This window comes from Sus scrofa, chromosome 9 (genome assembly GCF_000003025.6).
Source record: "Sus scrofa isolate TJ Tabasco breed Duroc chromosome 9, Sscrofa11.1, whole genome shotgun sequence".
NCBI lineage: Eukaryota > Metazoa > Chordata > Mammalia > Artiodactyla > Suidae > Sus > Sus scrofa.
In genome coordinates, this window is record NC_010451.4 from 106,413,942 (window position 1) to 106,429,665 (window position 15,724).

Genomic DNA, 15,724 nt, shown 5'->3' on the forward strand with positions numbered 1-15,724 from the left:
GCATGCAGCTGTGTACACATTTTACGAAAGTTTGCAGCTGGTCTCATGAAGGTTACTTCTAGGCTTGAGGAGCAGACATCACCATGCAGTATTTTAATGTTTTTCTAGATAGGAGGAGTTGCAAGAATTGGGCACATAAAATCTTCTTTAAAAAAAATATCTGACTATCTGAATACTCTGTTCTTCCAGTTTTCCCCGAGCACAGAGTGTTTCACTCCTGCTTTCCACCCTGGGCTCTGTTCAGGGGGTGCTGCAGGTCTGCAGTGGCTCATGATTTAACCCATGTAGAGGCAGATTGCAAGGGTCAAACTCCATTTCACAGCAGGATGCCTACGAGAGCTCACAGTAGTCTCCCCACAAAGAAATCTAAATTTGGAGAGAAGATGTATAATCCAAAGTTTGCTGGATGAGCATCCAGTCTAAGCAAGAGGGGTGTCTTTCCAGTATTAGTGAAAGTTTTGTCAGATTGCTGCCTCCCTTTCCACTGTGGGAACATTCCAACAAACTCGTGGGTAGCCTAGGAAGTCAGGGCTTCTCTCCAGCTTGGCATGGAAGGTACTCAGATACATTCCATCTCCTGATCTTCTCCACAATCCATGGGACACCAACCATGTACTGAGACATTCTGGCTCATGCAATTTGGCCCCGATTCACTTATTTCCTACATCATATTTGTCACCAATTTCTTTAGAGGGTTACTTTACTGATCATTGATTTCAAATAACATTCTTCCCAATTTTACTCCAGAGAATACATTTAAGTTCCTATTTAATGCTTTACTCTGTTAATTTTCTTTGCATCAAAAACAGATCAAAGTTAGTGATACCATATGTGGATGCTTCATACAACTGTCAGTGGTAGACTTGTACTGGTTAATTGAAGATAAGAAGGACTCAATCCTTTGACTATACTATCCCTTAACTCAAAACTTATGAGCCAACAATTATTCCTTTAGCCGCCATGAACTGCCTGTCATTCTTTCCTGAAGTTTGGTTATAATAATCAGACATCCACTCAAATTAGTTTAGGTGAAAAGAGGGGGTTTCTCAGAAGGACGCCTCTCACAGAAATGAATATGACCAGGCCAAAAGGGAAGGCAAACTAGGACTCGGAAGTGAGTCCTCAGATTGTTCTGAGTGGTTTGATAGCTTTTCATCTTTTTTTTAAAAAAAATTTTTATTAAAGTATAGTTGATTTACAATGTAGAGCAAAGTGACTCAGTTGTACACATAATCTTTTTTGTATTCTTTTCCATCATGTTCTATCCCTGGAGATTGGATATAGCTCCCTGTGCTGTAGAGTAGGACCTCATTGCGTATCCATTCTAAATGTAATAGTTTGCATCTCCCAACCCCAAACTCCCAGTCCCTCCCACCTATCATGACTTCCTAATGATCAAGGGCTGTGTGATCACCTCATCTGCATCTGCATCTCCTCTCACCTCAGTCAACTTCCTTTGCTACGTGTGGCCCAACTGGGCCATCAGCCCCAAGACCATGGGTCCTAGATAACCCGACAGCCCCAGGTTCCAAAACTAACTTAAGATGGATGTCAAGATGTTTGTATGTATGAGGGGAAAAATAGGACAATATAAATACGATAAAGCTACTCAATGGAATTGAAGGGAGAAATATGGCCCTGCGATTTCCTGTTGTGGCTCAGTGGGTCAAAAACCTGATTAGTATCCACGAGGATGTGGGTTTGATCCCTGGCCTTGCTCAGTGGGTTAAGGATCCCGCATTGCTTCAAGCTGTGGCATAAGTCACACATGTGGCTCAGATCTGGCATTGCTATGGCTGTGGCATAGGCCAGCAGCTGCAGCTCTGATTCAAGCCCTAGCCCAGGAATTTTCATATGCCACAGGTGTGGCCCTTATAAAAAAAAATTAAATATGGTTCTGAATTTATAAGATTGTTTCATCTTAGACCATGATTTTAAAAAACTATTTGATTTTTTATACATATACACAGTGCATTCACTACCTAAGGCTGCTGTAAAAGAGTGCCACAAACTGGGTGGCTTCAAACAGAAATTTTCTCCTCAGAGTTCTGGAGGCCAGAAGCCTGAACTGCAGGTTTGGCTGGGCCTTGCTCCCTCTGAAACCCATCCTTGCCTCTCCCTCACTCTGGGTGGTCTGTCAGCCATCTCTGGCATTTCTGGGCTTGCAGAGCAGGCATGGCTCCAATTCCATCTTCACATGGCATTCTCATGTTAATTTTCACGTCATCTTCCCTCAAGTGGAACTGACTGTATCCAAATAGACCCCCCCTTTTTTTTTGGCTAGGGGTCAAATTGGAACTGCAGCTGCCAGCCTACACCACAGCCACAGCAACGCTGGATCCAAGCTAAGCTTGCGACCTACACCACAGCTCTCACGGCAGCACTGGATTCTTAACCCACTGATCGAGGCCAGGGATCAAACATGCATCTCCACGGAACCCGTCATGTTTGCTACCCATGAGCTACAATGGAACTCCCCAAACACCCTCTGTCTATAAGGACACTAACCATATTCACGTAAGGCCCATCCCATCCCAATGACCTCATTTTGATTTGACTACCTCTGTAAAGACCAGATTTCAAAATAAGGTCACAATGGGGAGGATGCTAAAGGCTAGGACTTCAACCTATCTTCTTTAGGGGAAGACAATTCAACCTACAAAACATAGAATTGCATGTAAAGGCACAGATATGACAGCCTATAGGCATAGATTTTTATTTCTAGTGAAGTTTTTTCTTTTCTTCTTCTTCTTCTTTTTTTTTTTTTCTTCTTTTTAGGGCTGCAACTGCTGCATATGGAAGTTCCCAGGCTGGGGATCGAATTGGAGCTACAGCTGCCAGCCTACATCACAGCCACAGCAACGCAGGATCAGAACTGCAGATGCAGTTGCAGATGCAGATGCAGATGCAGATGCAGATATGACCTACAGTGCAGCTTTTGCCAATGCCAGATCCTTAACTCCCTGAGCGAGGTCAGGGATTGAACCTGCATCCTCACAGACACCATGTTGAGTTCTTAGCCAACTGAGCCACAAAAGTAACTCCATAGCTTTGGGGGTTTTATTTTTTAACTTTTTTCTTTCCCTTTTTGTTAACTTGGCTCTGTCTCTCCCTTTCCCTTCTCCCACGTTCCCTTCACCTTTATCAGCCCTGCCTCCTCCACTTGAAGTGACCAGTTTTTACAACCTAATACACATGCTTCCATGCTGCTCTCTGTACTTACATAATACCATTCAGACCTACACACATTTGGGTTTTTTCCCTTCTTGAAAATAGGATAGTATATGCATGTTTCTCCATCTATTCTTACTCAAAAATGTCTCATGGGAATTCTTTCCAAATAAGCTGGTTTAGCTGTAACTAATTTTTTTAATGACTGAAAAAATATCCCTTTGAATGAGATGTATCAACAGTTATGAAGCTACTACTCTGCTTATAGCCATTCTTTTCTGTTTCTTCCCTCTGAACCAGGCTGCAGGAAACCTCTTTGGACATATATCCTTAAAGCTGCTGCTTTTATTTCTAGGTGCTATCCTCCCAGGAGGGAAGTTGCTGGTTCAAGGGACACATGATCTTTTTCATTTTAATAGACACCATCAAGTTTCTTTCCCCAAAGATTTGGGCACATGACATTTCGCCAGCAAAGTTATCAGAGTACGTTCCTCCCCTAATCCCACCAGCATATGGTATTATGGCTCTTTCTGCCAGTTTAAGTGTAAAATGGTCTTTTATTGTTAACTTGAATTTGCCTATGTCTCACGACTAATGAATTTGAGCATCTTCTCATATGTTCATTGGCCTGTTGGCCATTTGAATTTATTCAATAAATTGTTCATTTGCATCCTTTGAGCATCTTTCTCCCATCTTGTCTTTTTCTCAAATTTAAGAGTTGGTATTTTTATATATAAACCTTGTTACTTGCATTACAAGTGTACTGTCATCTATTGATTTTATAATTTTTAAATCAAATATAACTATATTTTCCTTTAAAGTTTTTAGTTTGGGTTTTAAAAGTCTTCTTCCATCTCTAGAATGTTTATGTAGAATACCACATTTTAAAACATTCCCTGCATTGTATTTTTTTACATTTAGATTTTAAACTATAAGGGGATTTTTCCATACAGTATAAGGTAGGAGTCTATGTTTATTTTCTTCCAAATGAAGAGCCAGCATTATCTATTCTATATTACATCTTTTTTTTTAATTTGTAAATATTAAATTCTAACATTGAGATTGGCACCTGCCTCTTTCTAAAGGCAATTCAATAAAAAATTGGGAGGGTAACCAACATTTCAGCCATGGTAGTTTTTGGGTGGCAGGAATTTAGGTAACATAATTATTCATTTGGCTTAGCTGTGTGTTCTGATTTTTCCTATATTGAGCAAGCAGTACTGTTTTAACAAAAGTGAATAAAGGAGGGGAAAAAACCCAGCAAATACAGAGTTTCATCATCCATAGTGTCTTAGGACAAAAACAGTCACCAGGGAGCAGCATCACTATTCCGATAACAGAAACTTGAGAAGGGTTTCTCCCTGGGGGGAGGCAGGAAGAGACCTGTAATCGGGTTGTTTCTGGGAGTCCCTGGAAAATCTCTTTAAAGGCCACTTGGCCCTGAGTTGGGTGCTGATTAGGTTTGGCGAAGTCATTGAAGTCATTTCCTTCAGGCAAGAAGCTCGTTGTGAAATAGGTTGTGAGGTGGGGACTTAAAAATGGGATTAGCAGGCATTGAGTGCTCAAGCACAAGGAGTTTAATTGGTTGGAAAAGCAGCTTGCTCTGAGCTGATGCAATAACTACTGGGGCTGAGTGTTCTGTCTGAATATGGTGAAATGATGCAATTATTACTGCCTGCGTTAATCAGCCACTCAATTACTGGCAGGAACTTACATGCTTCAAACAGTACCTTGAATTGGAGATCAGAGAGCACAAATTAGGTGAAAGTGACCAGAGCCCTGTAACTCCAGGGCATAGCATCTGTCCCTCACTGAGAAGGTCACTTATCCCTCAAATCTCCATCAAACAGTCCCATGGCACACGTAAAAGCCATTTGCAGAGTCATGGTTGTTGTCTCTCAGGGCCAAATGACCAGCAGCAGCACAGCCCAAGGTAACCTAGACAGACTTCCCCACCTCCACCCCCCAAAACACACTTCCTTCTTCACCCGGTCACCCTAGGGAAGGTCAAAGCATGAGAGCTGGCGTGGTGGTCAAGGCCTGGTACTGGGGGTGGAGGTGGGGGGGTGTCAGCAAATCAAAATGCACATTGTAATTCCAGTTTGTGCAGAGGGAACCCTGCAACAAGACTAGTTTCTCCAAAACCACTTATAACAAGTGCAGCATCACGTTTCTTGGCGCCACTTCTGATGATGCCTCTTAGAGGATGCACTCGGCAGAATTCCAGAGACGGGCTCATAAACTAACCAGGTGGGAAGGCAGAACTTAGTGGTCCAAGGAGGCTCCTGTCCAAGAGTCCGCTGACCAAGATAGCCTTTAGGGACTCCTCCTTAGAACAGTATTGCCCACAACCGAGTCCTTGATAATTATTGACCCACCTGATGATTTTTCGCAATAGGGCTGTTCTGGGATGATGGTGAAATACCAGACCACACATATTGGCAGTCAGGCAAGCTGTGGAGAGAGATGACACCCCCTTAATGGCAGCTGAAGGGCCTCATGAGGTCTGTACAAAGGCCCCCCAACTACCTTTTGCAAGAAGGGGGTATGGTGACTGAGTGACTCTGGCCTTCTCCATTACCCAGGGGAACTTGATGCCTCAGAGTTGACTTCATTGCAGTCATAATCATTTCAGGCTTGAACACGGCAAAGCAGGTATTCTCACATATCCACCTTGGCCATGAAACAAACAATAACAACACTCAATAAATTTCCCATATCTCTTTTAACTTAGAGAAATAAAATAGACTTTCCAAGACAAATTGGCCAGGAGCTAAGTGCCTCATTAAATTTTGGGGAGTATCTTGGAAAAACTTTAACTTTGGTTTTGGAATCATTTGAATTAAATCCATTATTTACCTCAGAAAAGGACAAGACCAAAAGGGCTTCAGTTTCTCTAGGTGGTTGCTACTTTTACTTCTCATTACTTAAAGTGGCTGGCTGGGTTTTTTCAGTTTGTTTGTTTTGGGGTTTGCTTTTTATTTTGTTATTTTATTTTGTCTTTTTAGGGCCACACCCGTGGCATATGGAGGTTCCCAGCTAGGGGTCGATTAGGAGCTATAGCTGTTGGCCTACACCACAGCCACAGCCACCCCAGATCCTTAATCCACTGAGCAAGGGGAGGCCAGGGATCAAAACTGCATCCTCAGTGATGCTAGTCAGATTTGCTTCCACTGAGCGATGATGGGAATTTCTGGTTTTGCTTTTTATTATTTTTTCCCTCTCTTAATTGTTTTTCATTTGTTTCTGGATAGTTTCTATCAAATCTGACACTTGAAACTTGAGTCCCAGATGTGCCAGGCCATAAGTCAGATACAATTGGGCTTTAAATTCTTAGCAGAATGTAAATTCTTTAAATTCTTTATGATAGCAGTTGAGAAATTTCCTCTTCAGTACATGTGGACTTGTATAAAGTCCTGTAACACTAGTGTTTCTACAGACTAACTGAGGCTGCACCAAACACAGTGTTCTAACATGCAATGGACATGCAGGCCTAGCCATCTGCATGTGAAAACTTCATCTCAGATATACAGAGGTGTTTGTAACAAGCTATACAAAAAAATTTTGGCATCATGTTTCTTCAGTGATTGGAACTAATACCTGATGTGTGATGCGTGCAGTGAATTTTCAATGAACCCAGATGTGCCAGGCCATAACTCGGGTAAAACTAGTTTTACATTATCAGCACACCCTTGGGAGCACATGAGAAGAGAAACTGTCTCTTAAGACACACAAAGTAGACTTGTCTAAAGTTCAAAAGAGGCCACAGGGCCCTGAGGGAGCTTCTAAACCTCCAGGTCCTTAATTCCTCTAAGCACGGCCTGGCCTCCAGGGTTGGGAACTCAGTGTCTTGCAAGGCCCACCTTCCGAACTGGGATAACCTGGGTTGTCCTGATGTGAGGGGATAAAGCAAGTGTAGTTGCCAGCATTCTCCGGTCCCCCACCCCCACCCCACACACTGACAAGCTGGGCACAGCCCTACCCGTCAGACCGGTTCTCTGGCTCTATGTAAGGGAATCTGCTGGAAGGGCTGGGAGGGGGTGCAAAGGAGAGCCTTGGAGCTGGACATCTGAGTGTTGAGGTCAGAAGGGTGCCTGAGAGACTGGAACTAGACTGAACAACAGGGCACTTTAAGAAGAGCTGCTGAAGGCTCCCACGTGGCCCTGCTGTGGAACAAGAGAAACAAGCAAAGGGCTTCCTTTATACTGACCCATCTGGAGACAGACAGCTCCTCCGCTTACACCTGTTGACTGCCCATCCCCCTTTATTAATCTTATAAACAGGCTAATTTTCTTGGGGGTGGGGGTCCCCTCAACCTCAACTTTGAGGCTTGCATGGGCGACGCCCCAACCCCTGCTCTAGGCTCAGCCAGCGGGTCAGTACCATTCTCCAGGGGCAAGTCTGGCCAGTCCCTGGAGTGGGCTGGGGCTGCCGGGAGAGAGGCTGCTCTCACCCAGAAGGGTGGCTAAGCTGTGGGGTGTGCCCTGGGGTGCCCACAGCTCACTTCTCCACCAAGTGTCCTCAGAGCCTGCCTAGAGGCTCGGGATGGAGACAGGTTCCTAACCATGAGATGGGAATCCAGGGCTGACCTGAGCCACTCTATCCCTGACTTCAGTTGTTACTAACTTCTTTATTATCTTTATTATCTCATTTGTGCTAGAGTTTTGTCCCTTGCAACCCAGAGTTTCCCAATTCAGTGCTGTTTTGACCATGTCGCTTTGACGACCAAGTCACGCAGCCTCTCTTATTGACACTATCCCCTGACAGGTGACTCCTATCAGCTTCTCTTTTGGGTCCTCTCTCCTTCTCCAAGCTAACCCTCCCAGTTCCTTTCTGCTTTCATGGTATTAACTCAAAGAGCACAAAGGTGAAAGGTCAGAGTCAAATTCTTTCCTCAAAAAGGTGTGAGGCTCCCTATCTCTGAGTTCCTTTTTTTTCCTTTTGGGAAAATGAAGACCAGTTGAACCCCATCAGTATTCACTTGATTTTTTTAAAGGGGTATTCCGAGCAAGCAGGGCCACATGAGCCACTAAATTGGAGGTGCCAACCTGCAAACCACATCAGCATGACCCATGTCATTTACTACTTGTAGGTAAGTTTGCAAATAATATACTTTAATCTTTTCTAAGTTACAGAAAACTGTGCTTTAAAGTGGTCTCTTGAATAAAGCAATCTTACCCACTGTCTATAGCTCTTCTCTTAAGAGGGGAAGGAGGGAAAAGGGTCTCCCAGCAGGCTGACCCACAAGGGAGCCATCCTCCGTCACTGGGGCCATGGCTTAACAAGTATGGGACCAGTGGACCAGACAAGAAGCCCCTCGAGGATGGGGCTGGGTCTCATTTTCCCTGCATTTGCTGAGCCTGGCAAGGTAGCAGCTCGATATACAACTCACATGTGAAGGATGCACCACTGAATGAGGAGTGTGTGCATTCTTAGGGCAAGAAGAAGGGTAACTCAATGAGAGCAACGGCCTCCTGGGGCACAGGAGAAGGTGGAAGTAGATGATACCATGAAGTCAGAGAATGAAGGGTCCTCAGTGTTGGTTGGGATCGGCCTGGATGGGGGCAGGAAAACTGAGCTGTGGCATTAAGACCCTAGAACCCTAATCCCAACTCAACAACTAACTCACTCTGTCACCTCCCCCTGAAAAGTCTTACCTCTCAGGTAAGATAAGTTAATCATAATGTAGTTTTTTCTCCCATCCAGGATTGCGGTCTAAGACTTGTAGGCATCGAGTAGGACAGGGAGAGCCACTGGCAGCATCACAGCCTGTGCGCCAGATGGCGCTTCCCTATGCACCTTCTGGAACACGAGGCCCCATGGCTTTCTGTGTTCATCTCCATCCTCTAGCCTGACCATTCTTGAAATTAAAGATCTTATTTTTTATATACCTCCATGATGCTTCATATAGCAACACGTTTAGGGTTACCACTGGCAGCCTATGGACTCTATCCAGCCTGCAACAGTATTTAGTTTAGCTGCTTTTACAAAGGGGGTGACAAGCAGCATAACTGCCTCCCAAAGATGTTCACATCTTAATCCTCAGAATCTGTAATAGAACACCTACCCTGGCAAATAGGATTTTGCAGATGCAATTAATTTTTTTTAAATGGCAAGATTATCCTGGCTTATTTGGGTGGTCTCAATGTTATACAAGGCTTAGGAATGAAAGGGGAAGGGAGACGAGTCAGAGCTAAAGAGAAGATGGCATCATGAGAAAGACTCAACTGCCCATCACTGGCTTTGAAGATGGAGAAAGGGGGCTGTGAGCCAAGAAATCCAGGTGGCCTCTGGAAACCGAAAACATTCTTGCCTAGAGCCTCCATGAGGAGTACAGTCCTGCCAACACCTTGATTTTAGCTCAGTGACTTCTGACCTTCAGAAGTGTAAGGTAATAAACTTGCATTGTTTGGGGCCACCAGCAACAGAAAACTAATACAGGAGGAAAAACCTAAAAGCTTGGGAGAAGGCGGGCACTCTTGCATCACGCCTATACTGATTAGACACCACTAGGCTTGATTTGCTCATTTCTGCTGCATCTGTGACCCTGCTCAAGCCATTGTCATTGCAGTGACAGAAAGGCCAATGACCAGATATGAATTCCCTTAGGCACCAGGGATAGTATATTTGTTGAAGGCAATTGATAACTGAGCAACCTATCATTTTAATACATTCTATATGTATACATTTGTTTTCTATAAACAGCCAAGGAATCGAAGTTCTTCCATTGTCTGCCACTTGACTTTCCAATCTCCCCCATTCCCTGACATTCCAAGGTGTGGATATTGATCCTATAAGTGTTTGTTATTGCTTTTTTCCCTTCTTAATAAAAATGGCAGTATGTATTTTTTTTTCCCTCCACTGGACTTAGACCAAGGAAAGAAGGCTGAGAAGAAAAGTAGAACACAGAATACTATAGGTGCTAAGGTGGGTAAGAATGTTCCCAAACTCGATTCAAAGCAGCATGTGGAATTCTCCAACTCTGAAGGAAATTTTTTTTTTAATGGTCTTGATTTTTCAGTTGCTAAAATTATAGCTTATAAAAAGGAAAAATGCCTCTTCCTGTCATGAAACATAAATTAGATTCCGGTTCAACAGCCAGTATCCCTTCAGGATGCAGCTCCCAGCGCACTGTGAAAGGCTACCAGATTTCCTGCCAAGGGGAGATTGTGAAGAAGTTTAAGGTGTCTAGAAGTACAACTCTCAGCATCCCAAGAAAGGACAATTGCACCATCTTCCCTTGTGACCCTAAACATTTGTATACAGAGAAGGGAGTCTCCAGAGGAAAAGTCCAGAAGAGAGAAGAGTTCACAGCTCTAAACTTTTCTCATCACCCTTGCAGTAGGGGGTGAATCTTCTGTTCATATACAGACTGTGAAGTAGACATCACTGTCTTTCTCGCCTCTGATTTGAATTAATTTCTGACTGAAGCCCACATTCCACTTTACCAGGACAAAAGGTAACCTTAGGGCTCCCTCCCTTACCTGTGATGTGCCTTCATTCTGGAATCCACTCAAGTGTCAACACATCTAGAATGGAAGTGTCCAGGTGGCCACTGAGACATCTACTGTCCAGGTCCAATTTGGGCCATGGTCTGATGATCTCTGCTGCTTGTGCCCCATACTTAGGGCACAGATTTTTTTTTTTTTTTTGACCAAGCTGCCCATGGTCCTTGAACCTAAACACACCATGCACCACCCCTCTGGAGTCCTGCTGCCCCCAAGGTATGTCCCATGGCTTCATCCCTGCTGTGCCTGGACCCACTGTCCTCTCTCTTCCCCTCCTACTCTGAAGAGAGAGTGGCCTTTCTTCAGTGTGACAGTGAAGCTCCAAGCTGACCTTGACTCCTTCAAGATACCCTATTTCTATCAGCAAATCCTATTCTCCCTCTTAAACCTTCCCAAACCCCTAGGAAACAAAATCTAGAAAGACTTCTAAATCACTTCCACTTTCTGACCTGCCTTATGCCTCTTGAGGTAAGGAGTGAGGGACAGATGCTCAACTTGAATGAAGGAAGGAGAAAATACATGGAGAAAAAAAAAAAAAAACCACCAAAAACATAAAACCCCCATCTAGCCACAGTAGGCACTCTATAAATGGTAACCCCAGAGAAGGTGGCCGACCCTCGACCCTCGCCTCTTGAAAGGGGACAGTGCTGTGATCACACTTTCCTAATGTATCATCGCTTTCCCAGCACCAAGAATACAAAAGAGTGACTCATTGTTCTTTTTTCTATTCACATCACATCAAAGATTGAATTTCAAAGATCTGTTAAAAGAGCCAAATCCCTCCTCTCCTGTATCTTACTGATTTACTGCATAACAAAATACCCCTTACCTCCTTTGTCAGGTTCATAATTTTATACACTATGTCAAGAATTCACCTTTTTTGCCGTGAGCTAAAAATATCTGCTCTGCATGTTCATTTTTTTTCATCTTAATAATGTTCTTATTTAACCTAATATGTAAAAAGTTATTTCAATGCGTAATGGAAAATTATTGAGGACCTATTTTTCTTGGTATTATGTCTTTGTAATCTGGTGTGCAATCTAATTTATGGCACACCTCAAATCTGGGAGAGCCCTATGTGTTTAGCACCTACTTCGAATTTTTTTTTTTTTTTAAACACTGGCAGCCTGAGAAATTGATCTGTGTTCTCTTACTTAACCTAACGTAGAAAGTACAATGCTTTGAATTTGACCGCAATGGCTCAGAAATAGAATGGTCCTGATATATCAGCAAGGCACCTGTTACAGAAATAGTAGGAAGGAGGAGGGGTATAGGAAGTAAAAAAAAAAATAATAAGAATTTCTAACTAAAATATCTTCATTTTTATTTTACAGAGAGGTTTCAGAGTATCAAGTAGAAAGTGTCAGGGAATTCAGAGTTCAGTTAGAGAGAAGGTTCAAATTCTGAAATACTTTGCACAGAAAAATGGATTGTTTCAAAACCACAGTCAAAAAAAAAAAAAAAAAAGAGGAAGTTCCCGTCGTGGCACAGTGGTTAACGAATCCGACTAGGAACCATGAGGTTGCGGGTTCGGTCCCTGCCCTTGCTCAGTGGGTTAATGATCCGGCATTGCCGTGAGCTGTGGTGTAGGTTGCAGACTCCGCTCGGATCCCGCGTTGCTGTGGCTCTGGCCTAGGCCGATGGCTACAGCTCCTATTCGACCCCTAGCCTGGGAACCTCCATATGCCGCGGGAGCAGCCCAAAGAAATAGCAAAAAGACAAAAAAAAAAAAAAAAAGAAAAAAGAAAAAAAGGAGTTCTCTTGTGGTGCAGTGGATTAAGGATTTGGCATTGACACTGCAGTGGCTCAGATCACTGCTGTGGTGCGGGGTTGATCCCTGGCTAAGGAACTTCTATTATGCCATGGGTGTGACCATAAAATTAAAACAAACAAACAAAAACTATAGTCTGTCGGTTGTTTGGAATTTAAAATGTATTTTCTTCACAAAAACACTTGTCAACTATAGTTTGGTGCCCAGGCAAGCCCAGAGATACCATGGTTAAAATAAAGCAGGAAACATCAAAACTTCTTTCCCTTAATGTCATTTTAATAGAGAAGAAAAGCTAAGAAAGTGGTTGGCTTCCTTCTTGTTTCATTTTGAGATCTGAAGAAATATTGGATTTTCAAAGATTTTAGGCTTTTAGAGAATTGGCTTCTTTCATTATGTCCATTTTTACTTTCTTCTTTGTTCTTAATGCTAGAGCATTACATATCAGCTACGATCATAGCCAATGGAAGACAGCTTAAAAATCAAAGAAAAAAATGAGCAGTTTTTAGAGAAACTGAAGTAACTTGATAAGAAATTAAAAAGAAATGGGAAAGAGAAAAGGAGTAAAAGTGAGAGGCATGCTTGTGATAAAAGGGTTAGTCGGGGTAATGCCTGAGCTGAGAAATAAGGGCCTGCCAAAATTACCCCAAGAAAAGGCAGGATAGAAAGGTACCAAAATCAAGATCCAAATGCCTTCTTGGGCCAGGCAGGTGAGTGAAAGATGTAGTCCAGGTACCAAATGATTGAGAATAGTGGAGACTATGGTAAATTATAGAGTTTTAGGAAATTCTAATTTTTTTTTTGAAATGTCAATGAGAGTCAAAATGAATCCCAATGTAAGCTGAGTTTTGACTGCTGGCCACTTCTCAGAATCTTTAACAAAGATATTAAAAACAGGATATCTAAAGTCAAGACTGCCTGGTTTCATATCTCTGCTTCATCACTTAGTGGTTCTGTGACCTGTGTCCTTGTCTACATAAGGATTGTTCCTACTTTATAGGATTATTGCGAAGACTGAATGAGCTACTGTAGGTGCTCTGCATATGGCCCAGTAGGCCTCTATTAAGTGCTCTATATGCTTCCACTAGAATGTAATCCCCTCATCATGTATCCCCAGTACGGTGTCTGTACTCAGTTCTTATGACTGAATAGATGGAAGCAACAAAAGTAGTTATAGTGAAGAGCTGCAGGGTCATAAAGTTCTCCACCCCATCTATGAGACACTTCAGGTTAGAGTGACTGCTCCATTATATTTTAGGGAGTACAAAGTATGACAATTTCATGAAACCCAAAGCTTTTAGAACTAGAATGCAATGAGCCTGAACTACAGCACCAGCTTTCCTGAGTCTCCAGCTTGCAGATGGCAGATCATGGGATCTCTCAGCATCCACAGTCACATGAGCAATACCTTATAACATCACCTTCAAAATTTTTATAGATATATGGATAATCTACTGGTTCTCTCTAGAGAACCCTGACTAATACATAGTTCAACTTTTTCATTTTACTAATAAGGAAACCAAGACCCAAAGAGACTAAAACCAGGTGTGGAAACCAGGTAGCCAAAATAAGGAAGTACCTTTTTGTATTTTTGTATGCTTTAATTGCTATTTTGCATCAGGGAAATGCAAACTAAAACCATAATGAATTATCTCTTCACACCTGTCAGAACAGCTGTTATCAAAAAGACAAGTAAATGTTGGCAAGGATGTGGGGGAAAAAAGAGAAGGCTTGTGCACTGTTGGTGGGAATGTTAATTGGTACAGCCACTATGGAAAACGGTATGGAGGTTCCTCAAAAACATAAATGGAACTAACATATGATCTGGCAATATACTTCTGGTTATTTATCTAAAGAAAATGAAGGAGTTCGCACTGTGGTGCAGTGGAAGTGAATCTGACTAGGAACCATGAAGATGCAGGTTCGATCCCTGGCCTCACTCAGAGGGTCAGGGATCCCACATTGCTGTGAGCTGTGGTGTAGGACGCAGATGTGGCTAGGATCCCACATTACTGTGGCTGTTGTGTAGGCTGGCAGCTGTAGTTCCAATTTGATTCCTAGCCTGGAAACTTCCATATGCCACATCTGCAGCCCTAAGAAGCAAAAAATGAATAGATAAAATAAAGAAAATGAGGAGTTCCTGTCATGGCTCAGTGGTTAATGAATCTGACTAGGAATGCTGAGGTTTTGGGTTTGATCCCTGGCCTCGATCAGTGGGTTACGGGATCCAGCATTGCCGTGAACTGTGGTGTAGGTTGCAGATGTGGCTCAGATCCCGTGTTGCTGTGGCTCTGGCGTAGGCTGGCAGCTACAGCTCTGATTGGACCCCTAGGCTGGGAACCCCCATATGCCATGGGAGTGGCCCTAGGAAAGACAAAAAAAGACCAACAAAAGAAAATTCTAACTCAAAAAGATATGCACCTCCACATTTGCTGCAGCATTATTTACAATAGCCAAGATACATAAATAAACCACATGTTCATCAGTGGAAACAAATCTGACAATCAGTTTCTTAGAAAATCGATTTATGGAGATATAACTCATACTAGGTTGGGGTCTGCTAGAAGTAGTAGTAAGTACTGGCACCGGCTAGTAACCGTTTTTTTTTTCAGAGCCTTTGATACACATTCTGTGATCTGACATGACCCTTCCGTCAGGAAATACATACAGCATATTTTTTCTGGTTTAACAACTGTTATCAATAGACTTGCGTATTCTTTCAGCAGTCCCCCCCCAAGAACACTGTTTCCTCAGCTTTTTTTTTTTTTTTTTTGTATGATTAGTGATTTCACTTGGCAATTGTTTTCCATTATACTGCATTGTGTTGTCAGTTCCTTGGGAAGAAACCACTATTACAGGAACTTTGGTCTCTGAGCATCGTGAACAACAGGCACCAGATTTACTTCCATCTGAAATAACTGAAAAAGTAGATTATGTACAATGGTTTCCAAGACTTGGACATCAGGCAGGTAAGGACAGTGACCTAAAGAGGTGGGGAGGGGGAGAATAAGGGGAGCCCTACAACTGCCCTGCTTACAGCCTTGAGTTTACACGCCATGGCACAGGAAGAGGGAATCCAGACAGAGCCCAGTAGACTCCCTGGGTTGAGAAGACAGCGGAGTCTGCAGAGAGAGCAAGGCAGCTTGATTTTGTGGGACAGAGAGCTGGAGAGAAGAATATTGCAAGAGAGCACTCAGGAGGTCTGCAGAGGGTCCTCTTTGAATGTTCAGCAGACCACTTACAGGCATGTGAGGAAACTGTTGGAGGCTGCAAAAAA